The sequence below is a fragment of the Ursus arctos genome, unplaced genomic scaffold (genome assembly GCF_023065955.2).
Source record: "Ursus arctos isolate Adak ecotype North America unplaced genomic scaffold, UrsArc2.0 scaffold_26, whole genome shotgun sequence".
Lineage (NCBI taxonomy): Eukaryota > Metazoa > Chordata > Mammalia > Carnivora > Ursidae > Ursus > Ursus arctos.
Genome location: NW_026622941.1, coordinates 14,082,322 through 14,104,291, shown reverse-complemented (window position 1 = coordinate 14,104,291; position 21,970 = coordinate 14,082,322). Strand labels below are relative to the sequence as shown.

Below are 21,970 nucleotides of genomic sequence, written 5' to 3'. Positions count from 1 at the left end.
TTTTTTTCTTTTCGAACTTCTACATTTGATATGCTTCTCAGACACATTCACACTCCCATGCATCTTTTCTTTTTCACTCTCTTTCTCTTTTTTAGAAAACAGAAACACAAACTCCATTCATTTGTAAAATAAACTTATTTTCTGATCATGAGCATGGTAACCTGGTATATCAGCCATGGTCTGAGAAATACATGGTAAGCAGGAGCTCACAACTCTCAGGAATGGGGGTATTTTTCATTCATCAACTGAAATAGTCTTTCTATACTCATGCAAAAAATCACCCAATGCTCTATGTTCCTTTTGCCATGATTCGAGGACAGAAAGGCCATACAATTTCTTTCTTATTATTTTATTTTACTGTGGTAAGCACACTTAACGTAAGATCTACTCTCTTAATTTTTTTAAGTGTATTGTTGTCATCTGTAGGTACAAAGTCGTAGAGGAGACCTCTAGAACTTGTTCATCTTGTTTAATTGGAACTTTATTTTTTTTTAAAGATTGTATTTATTTATTTGACAGAGATAGAGACAGCCAGCGAGAGAGGGAACACAAGCAGGAGGAGTGGGAGAGAAAGAAGCAGGCTCATAGCAGAAGAGCCTGATGTGGGGCTCGATCCCATAACGCCGGGATCACGCCCTGAGCCGAAGGCAGACGCTTAACCGCTGTGCCACCCAGGCGCCCCTAATTGGAACTTTATACCCTGGATTTATAATTCCTCGAAACACCACCACCACCACCAGCCCCCCCCCCCCCTCCGGCGCAACCCCTGGCAACAATTATCCACTCTTCGGTCACATGAATTTGACTAATTTCAGGTACCTTATAGAAGTGGAATAATGCAATATTTTTCTTTCTGTGACTGGCTTATTTCACTTAGCGTAATGTCACAAGATTCATCCATGTTTCACATTGCAGAATTTCCTTCCTTTTTAAGGTCGAAAAGTATTCCATTGTATGTATATACCACATTTTCTTCATCCATTCACCGGTCAATTCTTAAATTTGTTAAGACTTGTTTTATGACCTAATATGTTTTATGACTTAATATCTCAGAGAAAGATCCATGTATGCTTGAGAAGGACGTGTATTCTGCTACTATTGGGTGGAATATTCTGTATAAATGTATTAGGTCCAATTGGTCTCTAGCATTATTCAAGTCCTCTGCTTCTTTATTAATCTTTTGTCTGGATGCTCTACCCATTATTGAAGTGGAGTATTCAAGTCTCTTATTATTATTGTATTGCTACCTATTTCCTCTTTCAATTCTGTCAACGTTTGCTTTATAAATTTAGGTGTTTTGATGTTAGGTTCATATATATTTGCAATTGTTTTATCTTCCTGTTGAATTGGCCCTTTTGTCATTATGTAATGACCTTCTTCACCTCTTTTGACAGTTTTTGACCTAAAGTCTGTTTGTTTGATATAAGTATAGACACTCCTGCTCTCTTTTGGTTACTATCTGCATGGATTATCATTTTTCCATCCCTTCACTTTCAGCCTATGTATGTCTTTAAATCTGAAGGGAGTTTCTTACAGATAGGATATAGTTGGGATATTTTAATCCATTCAGTCACTCCATGTCTTTTGATTTGGGAATACTATCATCTGAATGTGCCCCCCCCCCCAGATTCATATGTCAAAATCCCGAAGGTGATGGTATTAGTAGGTGGACCTTTGAGAAATGCATAAATCATAACAGTGGAGCCTTCATGAATGGGATTAGTGCCTTATAAAAGAGGTTCCAAAGAGATCTTTAGCCTCTTGCTGTATGAGGACACAACAAGAAAATGCTGGCTATGAGTCAGGACAAAAACTTCACAAGAATGTGACCATGCTGGCATTTTGATCTCAGACTTCCCAGCCTCCAGAACTGTGAGAAATAAGTTTCTGTGAAATTAAAATGGATATCCATTCTGAGATATTTAGTTATAGCAGAATACAGCCCAAACAGATTAAGACAGTGTGTTTAATCCATTTAATTTAAAGTAATTATTGATAGGGAAGGATTTATTATTGTCATTTTTAAGGTATTTTCTGTTAGTTTTGTAGTTCTTTTGTCTGTCTTTTCCTCTCTTGCTGTCTTCTTTTGTGTTTTGTTGATATATATATCATATGTATCTAATATATATTTTATATGTATATGTTTATTTATGTATTTTTATCTTGGTATGCTTTGATTCTTTTCTATTCTTCTTTTGTGTAATATATATATAAAGATATACATTAAAGATATATAAAAAGATATATATTAAATATATATATTTTGTTTGTTTGTTTTGGCTACCTTGGAGCTTACATAAAATATCTTATCTTTATAATAGTCTATTTTAAGCTGGTAACAACTTAAATTCAATCACATACAAAAACCCCACACTATAACTTCTCCCCCCACACCTTTCATGTTATTGTTGGCACGATTTGCATCTGTTCATATTGTGTATCTTCTAACATGTTTTTATTTAGTTATTCTTAATACTTTTTTCCTTTTAAACTTTTAAACTAGAATTAAAAGTGATTTACCAACCAGAATACAGTAATACAGTATTTTGTATTTGTCTATATATTTACTTTTACCAATGAATTTCATACTTTCTTATGCCAGTATGTTGCTATTTAACATTCTTTTATTTCAACTTGAAAACTCTCTAGTATTTCTGATAAGACAAGTCTAGTGGTGATGAACTCCGTGATGTGTGTGTGCGCGCACATGTGTGCTGTCGGGAGGGTGTATATTTTTTGGTCTCAGAAAATATTTTTCTCTCCTTCATTTTCAGAGGATAATTTTGCCAGATATGTTATTCTTAGTTGGCAGGTTTTTCCCTTTAGCACTTTGAATATATCTTCCCACTCCCTCCTGACTTGCAAGGTTTCTGCTGAAAAATCCCCTTATGGGGGCTCCCTTGTATGTGACGGAAAATCTTTTCTCTTGCTGCTTTCAGATTCCCTCCTTGTCTTTGACTTTTGACAATTCGATTATAAATGTGTCTCAGAATACAGGCAGCCCTCAACTTATGATGGTTCGCTTATAATTTTTGACTTTATAATGGTGCGAAGGCAATACATTCAGTAGAAATTGCACTTTGAATTTTGAATTTTAATCTTTTCTCAGGCTAGCAATATGTAGTATGATACTCTCTCACAATGCAGGGCAGCAATGGCAAATCACAGCTCCCAGTCAGCCACACAATCACTAGAGTATATTTACAACCATTCTGTACCCATACAACCGTTCTTTTTTCATTGTCCGTACATATTCAACAAATTACAGTAAATTTCAATAAATTAAAGTGAGATCGTCAATACTTGTTACACCTTGTGTTAGATGATTTTGCCCAACTGTAAGTCAATGTAACTGTTCTGAACATGTTTAAGGAGGCCATGCTAAACTGTGATGTTCAATAGGTTAAGTGTATTAAATGCATTTTCAACTTATGATGCATTTATTAAAGCATAACTCCATCATAAGTTGAGGAAGATCTATAGACTTTTTTTTTTAAGATTTTATTTATTTATTTGACAGAGATAGAGACAGCCAGCGAGAGAGGGAACACAAGCAGGGGGAGTGGGAGAGGAAGAAGCAGGCTCATAGCGGAGGAGCCTGATGTGGTGCTCGATCCCATAACGCGGGGATCACGCCCTGAGCCGAAGGCAGACGCTTAACTGCTGTGCCACCCAGGCGCCCCTATAGACTTTTTTGAGGTTCATCTCACTTAGGTTTTTGCTGGGCTTCTTGAATCTGAATGCCCATTTCCTTCCCCAGATTTGGAAAGTTTTCGGCCATTATTTCCTCAAATAAACTTTCAGGTCCTTTTTTTCTCTTCTTCCCCTGGGATTCCAATAATGTGTATTGGTCTTGATGTTCAATTAGTTCCCTAAAGCTTTCTTTACTTTTTTTCATTCTTTTTGCTTCTCTGGCTGAATTATTTCCAATGACCTGTCTTCAAGTTTGCTGATCTTTTCTTCCACTTGATCTAGTCTATTATTGAACCCCTCTAGAGAATTTTTCAGTTCAATTGTGTTCTTCACCTTCATGATTTCTGCTTTGGTACTTTTTCATACTTTCTATCTCTTTGTTGCTATTATCTTTGTTCATGCATTGTTCTCCTGACCTCAATGAACATCTTTATGACAGTTATTCTGAACTCTCTCTCAGGTAAAACATATAATTCCATTTCATTAGGGTTGGTTTCTGAAGATTTATCTTGTTTCTTTGTTTAGAACAACTTTGTCTGATTCATTTTCTTTGGTGCTCTGTTGGTGTCTGCACATTAGACAAAGCAAGCACCTGTCTTCAAAGACAGGCCTCATACAGAAGAACAGCTTTATCTATCAGCCCAGCCAGAGATTTGGGGGGCCTCTATTAATTATTTTCCTCCTCAGGTAAAAGCAGGTCACTGTGGCTTTTGTCCTCTTGCTCTGTGGTGAGTTGGGGAAGCAGAAGGAGGTGTAACTATGGTGACTGCCAGTCTAAACCATTATTTCCATTCCTCCCCATTGGTTAGACACTGCTGGACTTATGAAAGCTCCAAGACTGTCAAAACAGTTGCCAGTTCTTGGGGAAACCCCAGAGAGGTTGGGATGCCAGATGCATGGATCAACTCTTTTCTTATCCTGGGGGAAGCTGAGAGCTGGGATGTTTTTCATCTGCTTATCCTGTGCTAACCAGGGGAGAGGATCTATGGCACCTACACACCTAATCCACCATCTCCATCCTTTCCCAGCAGCTAGACTGCATCAGACCCATTAGACTTCCAAGATTGGCATGACTGACAGATGTTAATTCTTTGGTCAGCCCTAGGAAAGTTGGGGCACTGGACACATGGATCAACTTCTTCCCTCCCCAAGGTATAGCTGAGAGCTGGTGTTTGCCCAGATCCTAATCATTCTATGCTGAACAGGGAGAAGGATCTATTGCATTTACCAGTCCAAGCTGCCATCTCCATTTTTCTCCACATGACTAGGCTGTTCCAAACCTGTCAGAGTTGCAAGACTAGTAGGACAGAAGCCAGTCTTCTGGATAGCCCCCTCAAAAAAGTTGGGATGCTAGGTGTACAAACCAAGATCTTCCTTCCCCACGGAGAAACTAGGAGCTAAAGAGTGTCTTCCCGATCATATGGCTGTGCTGGGGACAGGGACTCCAGTGTGAGGGGCTCCAAAGTTTCTCTATCAGCTTCAGTGAGTCTGGTTTTGTGTTTGCTCTGGACACAGCAGCCTTCCAATTAGTTTCTGGGTTACTCACAAAGGAAATTTGTAAATTCTTGCTGAATTGGTGTTTATGGGGAGAAGGCATGTCCAAGACTTCCCACTTCGCCATCTTGCTTATGTCACACACCCCCAAAGCATCTTTTCCTGAATATATTCTAGTTGATGAGTATCTGTTCTATAGGACCCAATATGTAGCACAAAACATTTGTCTGATGGCTTCAGAGTGCAAGTAATTGTGACTGCTCATGACCTAAACCTTGTTGCACTTATTGGAAGTCCAAGCCTGCATTTATTTCCCTCATGGTTGCTTCTCGTGGCCTGTTAAAGCCTTCAGGTATTTTTGACATAAATTGCCAGCAAATCATATCTTCCCCCATCCTGTCCTTCTGAGTACATTTTATAATCTAAATGCAAAGTATATTTTATTGTTTTTTAACTGTCATCGTGTTGAATTCAATAGTTGAGATAATTTTGTCATTTATTTTATTAGTTGTTTTTGGACATCTGACTCACCTGAAAATTTGTTGAAAAAGTCATCTACGCCTTTGAATAAAATATCTTTACCAGCAAAGATTAGCAACAGATTCATCAGAAGGAAAGAGCCAAAAAGGGTGAGGGAACGCAGCACTAGGAAAGAAGACTTGGCATTAAAATTCACTCAAAGCTAATTGTATCACCTGCTGTGCCACTGCACCCTCGTTAATGTAGCCTGCTGTACGGGGAGACCCCAGTGCAGATTTAGGGAGCCAATAAATTCATCACGTATGCTGTCAGAGGTCAGTCACTTGACCCTGCTTGCTTTATTCCCTTATCGTTCAAAATGCCTAGGTGCTACATAACGATTGGCTAACATATAATCCAATACAAACCCACTAATTGGGCCAAAAGGGCAGAAGACAAAGAAAGGTCATTAAAAGTTTACGTGAGTCAGATGAAGTCTCCCAGAAGAAGTGCTATTTAGAGGATTTCACAGGCCAGGTCTTACTCACTCCTCCCCACCCCAGAGATCTGAGTCCATGTTGGGCAGGTACTAACATGTGCTTTGGCATAGGAAGACCCGAGCCCAGGTCATTCTGAGCTAGAACTGTGACAAAGAAGGAAAATATTGTCTTAAGCATCCACACTTTTCCTTTCCAGTGTCTCTTTTTCTATCTACTCCCTTCCCACTACTGACCCAAACAAGTTTGCCTTTGTCTCTCCAAGGAGATGTCTGCATTTTAAAAATAGAATTTGGAGAGGACTATGTTGACACACACACAAAAAAGGAGTCTCAAATAGTGACCTTAAAGGCAGCAAGACAAGCTCCTGAACAAGACGTTTTGCTGCATGGCTCCCAGAGTACATCTCAAACCATATGACAAAGCAGCAACCTAGTCTATGGATGAGTAAAGAGGCTCTTCTTTGCCAGCTGAACAGCTAGGCAGGTTTCTCAAGCTGTCAGTCAAGAGTAAGGAAGAAAGAGGCCCAGACTAACCTGGTCTCTGAGGAATTCTTTAGATGAGGGGGAACCTGAAGCTTATCTGGTCCCCTGGGAATTACTTGTTTCTAGAGCCCCTACCTTTTCCCGGTATATATAAGAAGTCAGGATTGATTTGAAAGAGAAACATACCAGGTCTAATCACTAGAATGTCAGCTGTGGGTGCAGACCTAACTAGAAATGGTATTTGCATGTGCCTGCCTACATGTATGCCATGAGAAAAAAGAAGCAATTTCAGGGCTGATAACCCTCCTCTCTCCCCGTTCAGCACAAACACAATTCAAGCTCTTCTCCATATAAGTTCTGCCCTTACTTCTACCCAAGGACCTCTGGATCTATGGTATTAATTTTCCATTTTTATAAATGAACTTATTTTAAATGCTTTCGTACGTATATATCATTTCCACCGGTATCAACAGCATCTGTAGGTTGTAGGCAAAGCGGTTATTATTACCCATAATCAAGAGATGTGAAAACTAAAACACTACGAGGTTAAAGTCATAAGTAAGATAAAAGCAAAACCAGCACTAACAGTCAATTTTCACTATCTTAATGGTCCCTCATTCACTACAGGTGAGAAGCTTAAGGAGACTTTTTGCAAAAGCAAAATGAGGGATAGACAACATTTGCAAACTGACCAGACTTTCAATGGCATGAAAAGAGAAGATCCAACCTTAATGCAGGAAGAAATGTTGAGACTGAAAAGCCTCTTTGCAGTCATCTTTCGGTTTCTGATAAGACTTCCTTGGGAATCAACAAGTCCCATGTTTGAAACCAGTCTAAACAGCATTTTTCAGTGATAAAGATTCAGTCTCCTGTCTTGGAACAAACTAGATCCCTTGGGCAAAATCAAATAATTAATTTTAGTTTTGCAAGAGGGAAAAATAAACCTGTACTTCAAAAATATTTACAGCTTGGGGTTTGTTTTTTTTTTTTTTTTTCCCCTTTGCACTCAGTGACCTGAAAGATGAAAAGAGGGCTCTGAGCCAAACCAAAATATGTCCATGGTTTTCCACAAGCTGAACTGGTTTCTAAATGTTGCAGCTGAAAAGCTTCAAAGTCATAATTCAGCTCTGTGTCTGCCTAGTGTACACATACCTTACAATGTTAAAAATGACATGATTTATTACCTTCATATTAAAAACAAACAGATATGACTTCAGAGGCTAAATAAGATCTTGACGGGATCAGCTAGGTATTTAGAAATTCAAGCTCTAGAATTAGCCCTATGTATACTTCAAAGTTTTTTCAGTATCCACATTTTTAAGCCTCCAGTTTTCCAAGATCTTTCATGAAAGATCTTCCCTACAGTATAGCTAGTTTATCTAACAGAGAACTATGCTAATCCTGGTACACATAAATCTGGGCTTTCAAAGAGAATTAGCAAAATGCCTTCTTCCTGTCTTCAATACCAAATGAAATGCAAAATAATCCAAGAGATGGGTGGATGCAGGAGAATGGAGCCTGTGGCTGCTCCCCATTTGGTGGTGATGCTGCCGGCGTAATTCGTCATTGGCTGATGTTTTACCGGGCATGTGACTTTTGGGGAAGGGTGGATTGGAAAGCTTACTCCTTCATGAGAGGGCAAGAAATGTAAGTCACCTTCACCCCATCCATAACTCTCTAAGTTTAACTGGAGCTTGTTTTCAGTATCCTTCTCTATGTCTTCTTGTGCCCCAGTCATGAGAGCCAAAGAGGGTCAAAACTAGAAAAGCAGACCCCTTCCTTTGACCTCTCCTCATGTCATAATCCCATGTAACCCACCTCTCCTCCTTAGAAAGCTCAGATGTACGTGTCCCTTAAATCAGAATGGTTGTCTCTGTTCCAGCTCATTTTATGGCTCTTATAGCCTAAAAACAGGCTCTGGATATCAGAGGCATTATGTCTGAAGGAGAATAAATATGAAAAGGAAAGGGACTTAGGGCTGAGCTGTACGATCAGTGGTTGACATAATGAGTGCTGTTGGGTTTGAAGCAGAGAAGGTGTGTACGACATCTAGGTACAAATATGCAGAGGTATAGCAGGTGGGAAAAGAAAAAGACTTAACATGTTATCCTAAGGGTAGGACTATGAACAAAGGGTGAGGAGACAGGGAGAAAAATTTTGTTTCAACAAATGCAAATGCTAAGAGTCAAGTTCAAATTTGAAAAGGGCTGCTGCAGTAAGCTTCTCATCACAGACTGTGTTTAAACATGGGAATAGGGGCGCCTGGGTGGCACAGCAGTTAAGCGTCTGCCTTCGGCTCAGGGCGTGATCCCGGCGTTCTGGGATCGAGCCCCACATCAGGCTCTGCCACTATGAGCCTGCTTCTTCCTCTCCCACTCCCCCTGCTTGTGTTCCCTCTCTCGCTGGCTGTCTCTATCTCTGTCGAATAAATAAATAAAATCTTTATAAAAATAAAAAAATAAACATGGGAATAACACCACTTGACAGGGACAACGAAAAAGGGATTCCTGGAGTAGATTGTCAGTTAGACCCAATGAAACTTCTAAACTGATTTTTTAAAAGATTTATTTATTTATTTTAGAGAGAGCGTGTGGGGGCGGGGGGGGGGCGGTGCAGAGGGAGAGGGAGAGAGAATCTCAAGCAGATTCCCCACTGAGTGCGGAGCCTGATTCAGGGCTTGATCTCACCACCCTGAGATCATGACCTGAGCCAAAATCAAGAGTCAGACATTAAATGACTGAGCCACCCAGGTGCCCCTTAATACTCTGATTTTTATCATGCTCAAAGAGGAAAGATATATGAAGCTAATACTTATATCCATAAAACCAGCTGTCAGCAGCCATTCTGTTCAGAATAGGGAGAGGATTATATAAGATGCAAATCAAAACAAGAAAAGATGAAGGAAGAGATACTCCAGTCAGACAGAATGAGCGTATGAGAATGGGCAAAAAAGGAGAGGATTACACTTGAGCTATTAGACGGGTAAACGGTCATAGAATAAAATAAAATAACTATTTGGTATTTTAGGCCCACATCTTGACTCTTCATTCATACGCATAGATAACATATATTTGAAGTGAGCATATTTAGAGCTTGAACTTTATTTTTTGGATAACTGATTTAATTCTTAAGTCTCATTGTAACCACAGCTCTGGGTTGTGAAATAAATGTGGTCAAATGCCGATAACATCCAAGAATTTGACAAGGAAGGAAAGAAAATTTCTATTACTCTCTAAACATCTTGTGCCTTGTAATCTCAAATGTAATTAAACTAATATAAACATGTATTACACATTTCATTTTGCTACAGTCCATGTGGCATAGTAGAAATTCATCTGGGTTTAATCTAATCTTAAGAAGTAGATGATACAGAGAAAGACAAATACCATCTGATTTCACTCATGTGGAATTTAAGAAACAAAACAGATGAACATAGGAGAAGGGAAGGAAAACAAAAAGGATAACAACAGAAAGGGAGGACAACCATAAGAGAAGAGACTCTTAAGTATAGGGAATAAACTGAGGGCTGATGGAGGAGAGGTAGGTGTGGGGATGGGGGAACTGGGTGATGGGCATTAAGGAGGGCCCTTGGTGTAATGAGCACTGGGTGTTATAAGCAATTGATGAATGACTAAACTCTACCCTGAAACTAATAGTACACCGTATGTTAACTAACTTGAATTTAAATGAAAAAAAAAAAAAGGCGGTAGACAATAGATGAGGGCTTTATGCCTAATCCTAACACATGCTGGTTATATGTTACTTAACAGAATCATTAGGCTTGTTTAACCCAGTTTCCTCACTGTGGAAAATAAGGCTAATAATGTCTCTTCTACCTGCCTCATCACTTTTTATTACAACTAAAGCAGATAATGAAAAATTGTGAACTTTAAGTGTATATTTGGTAATAAGAGGGAAAAACATGCATAAAAAAGAATTTTTGACCCAGGTTAGATGTTTTTATCTACATTACTACATACTTCTAGATATAGAACTTGTAAAAATATATACTAGTCAATATATAAAAGTCATACTTCTTAGCAGACCATAACTCACTTTCTTTTTTAAAAAATTTCTAACATCAATCTTTAAAATAGAAGCTTCCTATATGTTATAAACAGAAAATTGTGAAAATGTACTAATTCATGTATCTCTGTGATTTCTGAAAACTCAATACTTCTAACCTGAATCTGATGATGGAAGACTCTTCATCATACAAAGGACCAACTCAAGGGGCACCTGAGGGGTTCAGATGGTTAAGCGTCTGCCTTCAGCTCAGGTCATGATCCCAGCGTCCTGGAATGGAGCCCCACTTTGGGCTCCTGGCTCAGTGGGGTTTCTGCTTTTCCCTCTTCCTCTGTGCTTTCTCTCTCTCTCTCAAATGAATCAATAACATCTTTAAAAAAAAAAAAAAGGACCAACCTAAGGTAAAATCCTAAAATAGGTTTGTTTTTCTTCACCACCTCTCATTTCCCTTTTGTTTGCTCTTCCTTCTACTACCACCCCTTCCTTCTAGGTGAAGGGTAAGCCTGTGCCAGCCTCTTTAATCCATACTCCAATCCAAAATCTCCCCTTGGGAAATAATCTGCAGTCAGTCATGTGTACCTTGCTACATGAGAATCAAGACATCAGCCTTTTCATAGATAATTACCTTTTCAGATGTATCCCTAAGTATAGCCTGCAAGTCTAGCCCCTACTTATTTTAAGGAAGATGGGGCACAAGTGAGCAGGAGAGCTCGTGTGCTTAGTCGCTTGCCCCTTCTGCCCCAGCTGGCTCTGGGACCTCCCAATTCAAATCACTGAGAGAATTATAGTAAGTCGTTCTTCTAGGCCAGTAAGTGAACAACACTAATCCTGAACTTTTGCTGCGAGTAGCTGTTTTCCTGGTCATTAGGCACAAACTGTCAATGTTTATGCACCTACAGTCAAAATCCAGAGGCACCAGCTTGACCAAAACTTTCCTTCTCAATATTACAGGACAGTTCTGCTTTTGTACACATCTTACATGAATGTAGAACTGTGTGGTTATATTAAGTTGGCCGGAAAATTGTGTTTTCCTTGACAGCAATTAGGGTTTTACCCAAAGGTCTTCCAGCCTGAAACAACAGTTAAAGGCATATTTTTAAAATTAAGGGAAAAAATTATACTATTAATTAAGCAATGAAACGGGATGCCAGGCCCAGAAAACCTATGTTATATCTCAGTTAAAATATTCTCACCACTCTCTACGTTTGAACAATAACATGGTATCAATCGATTAACATTTTTATAATTAACTATACATTGAAATTACAAAACATCTATTTGTACTACGTACAAAATTTTCTTTTATAAGAAAATAATAACAATATTTATAACACTCATAATTGCTTTGAAAAAGGAAGAGTGTCAGGGCCCCTGGATGGCTCTGCTGGTTCAGCATCCAGCTCTTGATTTCAGCTCCAGTCATGGTCTCGGGGGAGTGGGATCAGCCCAGCATTGGACTCTGGGCTCAGGCAGAGTCTGCTTGTCCCTCTCCGTCCCCCTCTGCCCCTTCCCCTGCGCTCTCTCTCGCAAATAATAAATAAATAAATAAAATCCTTTAAAAAAACATAGAATAAATAAAATAAATAAATAAAAAAGGAAGAGTGAGAGGGTGCCTGGCTGGCTTAGCCCGTAGAGCATGTGACCCTTGATATTAAGGTCATATAATGAAGCCCCACGTTGAGCATGGGGGGAAGAATGAACATAATAAAATGTTGAACGGTGGCAACGTAAAGGATTATATAATTTAAAATTTGTAAGAATCCTAATGGCCCCTTATCTGGTAATTAAATCCCTCTTCCTTCCACCCCTCTCCCCAGGGTCTTTGCTAAGCAGTCAATCAACAGAACTCAAATGAAAACATGGATATATGAAAAGTGAGCTTCGTTTGTCAGGAAACTATTGTGTAGATAGATGATTTTGACTGGTTTGACCTGACGATTAACCTATCGTACTAAAAAAAATAAAGATATCAATTTAGATCTCGCCAAACTCCTTCTAAACCATAATAATCATAGTAATAGAAACGATAGTAGTGATCATTACTCCTTGAGCATTCCCCGTATAACACTGTCCTAAACACTTCACAAACTTTGTTCATTCAGTCCTAATAACAACCATATGAGGTGGATAGTGTTATCTCCATTTGCCAAAAGTATAAACTGAGATGCAGAGAAAGTAATTTGCTCAGTGTCATCAGACTAGAAAAAGCAGAATCAGGAGCGAAGCCTACATCTGCCTGTTTCTTAAGCACCATGTGCTTTGATCCTGCAGGAACTTGAAAGAGATAATGCCAGTGAGAACTTAGACATCAAGACTTTAAGTCTGGCCAAGAGGTGTTAAAACTGTGGCTATAGTTCCTCAAGACTGGATTAGAGAATCACAAACCATGCACATTACGGTCTGTGAACTGCCAAACTCTGTCAAGTTCAGAAAAATAAGCTGAGTCGGAAAGGAGATCCTAGGTACTGTAGTTTCAAAAGGATAAGAATCAAACATAGAAAAAACAGGCTTGTACCACCACTCCAGGAAAACAAGATTCAGAGTACAAGGGGTCAACAACACAAGTCAGAAGAGTGAGGACCAAAGAACAAAACACGTCCCCCCTCCCCCCACCCCAAAAATGGATCTAGAGAACAAGAGGTAACAGAAACTAGGGAGAAGACCGAACGTTACTTTAGTTACTTAAAACGCCAGTTCAATCAGTAAACTTGGAATAATGATAATACTATTACTAAAAAGGGCATTTGGGAGAATCACATGAAATTAAACATATCTGGAAATACGGAGCTCATTGGATAAATGTTAGTGATGGTCTTGTTGTTTTAGAAGGTTCCCTTCAGCTTTCTAATATAGTGCAGTGTGGTGCAAACGCTCCTTGACTAGGAGTCAATGGTTTAAACAAAGGTTTAAATCTTTTGTTTGCTTTACTCTAAGTTAGCGATGTTGGGCAAAGCACATTGCCTCACTCCCAACAGGATCATCTGTAAAAAAGGGACGATAATACCTCCTCATCAAATTGTTGAGAGACTTAAGACAAGCCCTTGTGGGGCAGAGGAAGGGGTTCCCTGTCCTCGTGGTATAGCCTCAAACCTAGGAAGGACTCTCGGTCTGGCCTCTGGGATGGGGCTATCTCAGCGCTCCCTCTATCTCCTCTTACCCCACCCTCTGCCCCATCATGGCAGTCAAACTCTGCCTTGTATCTATGAAGGGTCGTGCATGGACAGTTTTCTGCCCCTTATCAATGTTAGTAGACCTCTGCTTTCCATCATTTTAGGCCCCTGAGCCAGATGGGTTTCCCTGCCTGTCCCTCAAGCACAGATGGCTTTTGCTTTAAATGAGAGAAGTTGTGAACCTATTTTCATTACCAAGGAGGAGGAATCTCTCTGATCCTGTCCTGTCCCCATTCTGTCTTATGAACACCAAGTGGAGGCTTAGAAAAGATCATGAGATTTAGCGCCATTCTCTTTGAGTCTGGGGCTCCAGCAGATTCTAAATTGTCTTGCTATCCCACACTTGACCTTTAAGGATTTGTTCAAGTTTGGCTGTTTACTTTTTAGCCACTTCTATGGCAGCTGCCTCTTTCTCCTCTATTTTGACAAAGATGAGGCCCCTTATGTGTCCCATCTCTCCTCAGAGGGTCTGTCACCTTTTGATATTCAGTAGACCTGCTTGTCATGTGACCTTGGCTCTTCCATGGATTCCAGGAAATTTATGATTTTGTAGATTATCTGGCTTTTCTCCTCGTTTTTAGGGTAGGAGTGATATTCTCGTAAGGTTTCTGTATCCTAAGTGGAATGACTCAGATAGGGCTGGCCAACTCGAACGTCTGAAGAGTCCACGTAGGTACATAGCATATGTTATTAAACTAGTCTAAGAGCAGAAGGAGGGAATTATGGCTAAATGGAGAATACAAACCCACTTAATGCTATCTAAAAAAATGTTTTAATATTATGCATGCTAAACCAAAATATCTTTTTATTTCACCTGATAAAATGTGGTCCCTGGCTGTCAGTAGAATTAGACGTGTTCAAACCTGGTTAAGGAACTTGTTGATGCATAACTAAAGAGAACTTTAAAATGCATAATTTCAACCTAAAAGGAAACACCTATTAGCTTGCCCGGGAATCTCTACTTAGTCCTGTGCCATTTTTAATATTTTAATTAATGTTTTGATGAAGATATAAAAGAATAGTATTCTAATTTTTGCATGAAATTAAACAAAGAGTTCTTGCTGTCACACTTCATAACAGAATCAGGATTCATGAAGTCACCGACAGGTTAAAATAAGGTGGTTAAGCGCACGTAAAGGTAAGGTCCTGAAAGTGAGCTTGTTAAACGTACTTTAGATTTACAGGTGCTTAGCATTGGTGATGTCTGACTTAACAGTAGAAATTCAAGTGCAAATGACTTATAATTTCTAGTAGGTGCGAATTCAGTGATTCAAAAAATCGATGTCAGTGCCCCAAAAAGGGGCACAATTAGGTTGCCACAATGAAGGGGAGTGTTCAGAACAAAAGAAGCCTTAGTCCCATTGATTAGACACATATGTGGTGTCCCGTTGCCACGTGTCACAAGGGTCCTTGAGTTACTGGAATTGAAGGAGGAAGATGGCCAAGATGATAGAGTCTGAGGAACAGTTGACTCAGAATGTTGAATCTGGAAAAAGAAAACTTGAAAGAATGTAATAAGATCTTCACATTTGGAAAAGAATGGGGAGGAGGGATTTGGCCACCACTATCAGAGATTATTCAAAAGGATAGACGAAACTGATGTAATAATATGTGTTATTTAATATGTTATTACATTTGGGGTAAAGTAGACTGAAACATTTCTCCTCTGGTCAGTGGGGGAAATAAAAGCTAATAATTAGAGGAATGTGATTTGTTTGTACCGTTCATTATTAGTTAATGTAAGAAGATTTGTAGCATGTGTCAGAGCAAGGGTTCTGTTAACATAATAGCAGAGTAATGAATTTTATGGAATAAGACCAATATATTTATGACTCAAACATTAATTTGTCAAGTAGAAGATAAGAGTTTTTCAAAGAAAATTAATCTTTAAATTGCCAAAATGAATTTGACTTCAGATATTCATAGAACCTAGGGGAAAAAAATGGCTGCAGCGTGGAAAATTCGCTCTTCTTGCCACCATCCAGGAAAAGATAGCTCACTCTGCCGGCACCTCTCGAGGGACATCAATGAGCAGTGAACCCAGAATTCACCTCTCTTCTCAGACAGGCAATACCTGGATGGAGGAGAAAGACCATCAATTTTTACTAGAAAACAGAAGCCACACATTTTTCAAGACACAGTCAGGACTAAAGGTACTAGAAGTTAATTCTACTTCTAGGGAGTGGTTTGTAAACCCAGAGAAGCAGGAGACAGGACAAAAGCCCTATCTTTGGTGGAGTAACGGGTTAAAAGAACACTTCCAGAGGCCGACTTCTGAACACAAGAAGAGTTCACTCACTATGAAGATCAGGGGGAAAGTAAGGTTCATTCTCCCTGAATGACACTTTTCTGCTCTCAGCTGTAGAGACACATCACGTAGGAAATACGAGGAAGGGACTGACACATGAGATGCAGATGTAAACCTGGTAAAATAAATAAATAAATAAAAGCCTTCCAGTCCCTTGGACCTTAATGAGCAAAATGGAAATGTGTAAAGAAAATATTTTTGAATGTAAAACTATTCTACCAAAACAGAAATACCTTAATTTCCTGGGAGTCTAGGAACCAGCATAAGCGTGAAACTGAATTTACAACTACTAATGCGTGGAACACAGAGTTGTTGCTATTGGTTGGAAACCTTGGTGAATACTTAGCAAGCTCCACATACAAGAGAAACAACCAGGACATCAATCAAAACATGTGCCAAAGTGGGGAAAGGACAGAAAATGAAGGAAGCTAGGTCAATAGAAAACTGTATGGTGAAGAATACTTGCATCCAAAGCACCCGGGTGGCTCAGTCGGTTAAGCGTCTGCGTTTGGCTCAGGTCATGATCCCAGGGTCCTGGGATGGAGCCCTGTGTCAGGCTGCCTGCTCAGGGGGGAGCGAGAGTCTGCTTCTCCTCTCCCCACTGCTTGTGCTCTCTCTCTCAAATAAATAAATAAAATCTTATAAAAAGAATACTTGCCTCCAAAATATTATATTATCGCACATATATATATATGTACACACACACACGCATGTGCACACGTGCATACACACACATACACTTTTTAAAATCCTCAAATAGACATGCCAGCAATCTCACTAGAATGACATTGCGGCCTTGCTCATGTCATCATGCAGCTCTTCCCTTGCTTCCTCTCCCATTTCTGCTAGCCTGTTTCCCACAGATGGTCCCACTCATTCCACCTCTGAAAATCTCAGCCCTGCGCATTTCAGGGCTGCCATATACCCAGCCTCCTATGGGCACCACAGGGGGACCCAGGGCCTGGGTCCTGGTGTTGGATGCGGGTCCTCTCACTTGCTACTCTCCCATCCAGGAACTTGCTCTCAGGATTTAGCTGGGATGACAGACCTCTCCCTAGAAATATAATTAACCTCCAGTACCCTCAACCCTGACAATGACTTCAAAATATTATAGCTTCTATTCTCTATTAAAATTGATAATTTGGGGACTATGCCTCAGCTCTAATCCCCATGTTCTAGCTAAATAAATGACTGGAATATATATATATATATATATATATATATATATATATATATATATATAGCCAGCTGGATGTCCTACAATTAACTCAATCCACCTGAGTCTTACGATCGACTTGGAGATAACATCAGATTCCATGGGCAAAAGATTCAGTCCTTTGAGACTGCCTTCCCCCACTTTAGATGCCAATCACAAGTCCAGGTTATTACCTGTGCTTCTTTTTTGTTTGTTTGTTTCTGCATTTTTTAAATATTTTTTTTATTATATTATGTTAGTCACCATACAGTACATCCCTAGTTTTTGATGTAAAGTTCCATGATTCATTACTTGCGTATAACACCCAGTGCGCCATGCAGTACGTGCCCTCCTTACTACCCATCACCAGCCTATCCCATTCCCCCACCCCTCTCCCCTCTGAAGCCCTCAGTTTGTTTCCCAGAGTCCATAGTCTCTCGTGGTTTATTCCCCCTTCTGTTTAACCCCCCCCTTTCTTCTCCCCTTTCTTCTCCTACTGATCTTCCTACTTCTTATGTTCCATATAAATGAGTGAAACCGTATGATAATTGTCTTTCTCTGTTTGACTTATTTCTCTTAGCATTATCTCCTCCAGTCCCGTCTATGTTGCAGCAAATGTTGAGAAATCATTCTTTTTAATGGCTGAGTAATATTCCATTGTATATATGGACCGCATCTTCTTAATCCAGTCGTCTGTTGAAGGGCATCTCGGCTCCTTCCACAATTTAGCTATTGTGGACAATGCTGCTATGAACACTGGGGTGCATAAGGCCCTTCTCTTCCCTATGTCTGTATCTTTGGGGTAAATACACAGTAGTGCAATTGCTGGATCATAGGGTAGCTCAATTCTTAACTTCTTAAGGGACCTCCACACTGTTTTCCAGAGTGGCTGGATCGACTTGCATTCCCACCAACAATGTAGGAGGGATCCCCTTTCTCCACATCCTCTCCAACAATTGTTGTTTCCTGCCTTGTCAATTTTTGCCATTCTAACTGGCGTAAGGTGGTATCTCAGTGTGGTTTTGATTTGAATTTCCCTGATGGCTAATGATTTTGAACATTTTTTCATGTGTCTGTTAGCCATTTGTGTGTCCTCATTAGAAAAGTGTCTGTTCATATCTTCTGCACATTTTATGATTTGTTTATTTATTTCTTGTGTATTGAGTTTGAGAAGTTCTTTGTAGATCTTGGATACCAGTCTTTTATCTGTAGTGTCATTAGCAAATATCTTCTCCCATTCCGTGGGCTTCCTCTTAGTTTTTTTGACTGTTTCCTTGGCTGTGCAGAAGCTTTTATTTTGATAAAGACCCACAAGTTCATTTTTTCTTTTGTTTCTCTTGCCTTTGGAGATGTGTCATGAAAAAAGTTGCTGTGGCCGATGTCGTAGAGGTTGCTGCCTATGTTCTCCTCTAGGATTTTGATGGATTCCTGTCTCACATTGAGGTCTTTCATCCATTTGGAGTTTATCTTTGTGTATGGTGTGAGAGAGTGGTCAAGTTTCATTCTTTTGCATGTAGCTGTCCAATTTTCCCAGCACCATTTATTGAAGACACTGTCTTTTTTCCACCAGATGTTTTTTCCTGCTTTGTCAAAGATTAGTTGCCCAAAGAGCCGAGGGTGCATTTCTGGGTTCTCTTTTCTGTTCCATTGGTCTATGTGTCTGTTTTTGTGCCAGTACCATGCTGTCTTTCTGATCACAGCTTTGTAGTATAGCTTGAAATCTGGCAACGTGATTCCCCCAGCTTTGCTTTTCCTTTTCAACAATTCCTTGGCGATTTGGGGTCTTTTCCGGTTCCACACAAATTTAAGGGCTGTTTGTTCCAGTTATTTGAAAAATGTCATTGGTATTTTGATCGGGATGGCATTGAAAGTGTAGATTGCTCTGGGTAGCATGGACATTTCCTGTGCTGCTTCTCACCAACTTGCTGTAAGTCAGAGGTTCCCACAAGCACCTCCTTGAGTTCAGTTAGTGCGCTCGAGCAGCTCACAGAACTCAGAAAAACACTTCCTTACAGTCACCAGTTTACTTTAAAGGACAGAAATAAGCAGCCAGATGGAGAGGTTCATACAGTATATATACTTGTTTGTGGTGTCTTTGGTTTTGGTACCAGGATAATGCTGGCCTCATAGAATGAATTTAGAGACATTCCTTCCTCTTCTATTTTTTGGAATAGTTTGAAAAGAATAGGTATTAACTCTTCTTTAAATGTCTGGTAGAATTCACTTGTGAATCCATCTGATCCTGGACTTTTATTTTTTGGTAGTTTTTTTATTACCTATTCAATTTTGTTACTTGTAATCCATCCATCTATTCAGATTTTCTATATCTTTTTGATTCAGTTTTGAAAGATGGGTGGCTCAGTCGGTTAAGCATCTGCCTTCGGCTCAGGTCATGATTCCCGGGTCCTGGGATTGAGCCCCACGTCGGGCTCCCTAGTCAATGGGGAGCCTGCTTCTCCCTCTCCCCACCACCCAGTCATGCTCTCTCTATCTCTCTCTTTCAAATAAATAAATAAAATCTTAAAAAAAAAAAAAAGAAAGAAAGAAAGATTGTGTGTTTCATGCTCACTTTGGCAGTACATATACTAAAATTGAAATGATACAGAGAAGATTAGCATGGTCCCTACACAGGGATGACATGCAAATCCACAAGATTATATATTTCTAGGAATTTACCCGTTTCTTCTAGGTTGTCCAGTTTGTTGGCATGTAATTTTTTAATGATATTCCCCTATAATCCTTTATATTTCTGGGATATCTTTTGTTACTTCTCCTCTTTCATTTCTGATTTTATTTATTTGGACCCTTTCTCCTTTTTTTCCTGATAAATCTAGTTAAGGTTTTGTCAATTTTGTTCATCATTTCAAAGAACAAGCTCTGGTTTTTATTGATTTTTTTCTATTTTTTAAAATATCTACACCATTTTTTTCTGCCCCGATCTTCATTATTTCCTTTCTTCTACTCATCCTGGGTTTTGTTTGTTTGGTTTTTTTTAGTTCTTTTTGGTGTAAAGTTAAGGTTTTCATTTGAGTTTTTTCTTGTTTCTTGAGGTAGCCCTGCCTGTGTTGCTATATACTTCCCTTTTAGAACTGCTTTCACTGGGTCCCAGAGATTTTGGGCTGTTTTTTGTTTTTTGGGTTTTTTTTTTTCATTTTCATTTGTCTGCATGTATTTTTTGCTTTCTTCTTTCGTTGCTTCATTGACCCATTGGTTGTTTAGTGTTATGTTGTTTAGTCTCCATGCGTTTGTGTTTTTTTCCAGATTTTTCTTGTGATTTATTTCTAGTTTCATACTGTTGTGGTTGAAAAAAGATGCATGGTGCGTTTCAGCCTTCTGAAATTGTTGAGGCTTGTTTTATGGCCTAATAGGTGATCTATTCTGGAGAATGTTTCATGTGTACTTGAAATGAATGTGTATTCTGTTGTTTGGGGATGGAGTGTTCTGTATATTTCTGTTATGCCCATCTGCTCCTATGTGTCATTCAAAGACATTGTTTCCTTTTTGATTTTCTGTCTGGATGACCTATCTACTGATGTAAGTGGAGTGTTAAAGTTCCCTACTATTATTGTGTTATCATCAATTTCTCTCCTTACATCTGTTAATATTTGCTTCATGTATTTGGGTGCAAAGATATTTGCAATCATTTTATCCTCTTAATCGCTTGAACCCTTTATCATTACGTCATTCCCTTCTTTGTCTCTTGTTATAGTCTTTATTTTCAAGTCTATTTTTTTGATAAAAGTATTGCTACCCCGCCTTTTTTCTGCTTCCATTTGCAGGGTGAATGTTTTTCTATCCCTTCACTTTCAGTCTGGATGTGTCTTGGGTCTGAGGTCAGTCTCTTTTGGCAGCATATATATGTCATGTTTTTTTTATCCATTCCACCACTCCGTGTCTTTTGACTGGAGCATTTAGGCCATTTAATTATTGATAAGTATGTACTTATTGCCATTTTTAAAATGTGTCGCTGGTTGTTTTTATGGTTCTTTGTTACTTTTTTCTTCCCTTGCTCTCTTTCTTTGTGGTCAGTGAGTATCTGCAGTGTTTTGTTTGGCTTTCTTTCCCATTATGTTTTTGTGTATTTGTCACAGGTTTTGGGGTTGTGGTCACCATGATGTTCACACACAACATCGTAAGTAAATAACAGTCCGTATTAATTTGATGGTCATTTAAGTACAAACATATTCTAAAATAAAAACAAAACAAAACAAACAAAACACTGAAGAAAGAAAAAATCTTTCTCTTTTTCCTCTTTTCTTCCAAGTCCCTTCTTCACATTTTATGTATATGTCGTCATATTTTACATCTTTTTATTCATTTTTTTTTTTTTAGATTTTATTTATTTATTTATGTGACAGAGATAGAGACAGCCAGCGAGAGAGGGAACACAAGCAGGGGGAGTGGGAGAGGAAGAAGCAGGCTCACAGCAGAGGAGCCCGATGTGGGGCTCGATCCCATAACGCCGGGATCACGCCCTGAGCCGAAGGCAGACGCCCAACCGCTGTGCCACCCAGGCGCCCCTATTCATATTTTTCTTATGTCTAGTTGTGGCCATTTCTTTTCCATTTAAAAAAGCCCATTTAACATTTTAAGTCTGGTCTAATGGTGATAAACTCCTTTACCTTTGGTTTGTCTGGCAAGCT

The 21,970-nt window shown here is 39.2% G+C and overlaps 1 non-coding gene across 1 annotated transcript; it reads left to right on the top strand.

Moving 5' to 3' along the window:
- The first annotated feature begins 19,888 nt into the window (after nucleotides 1–19,888).
- On the top strand, nucleotides 19,889–19,993 carry LOC113258120 (U6 spliceosomal RNA). Its single transcript, XR_003317134.2, has one exon. It is a non-coding gene; the product is annotated as a U6 spliceosomal RNA (small nuclear RNA).
- The last annotated feature ends 1,977 nt before the right edge of the window (nucleotides 19,994–21,970 follow it).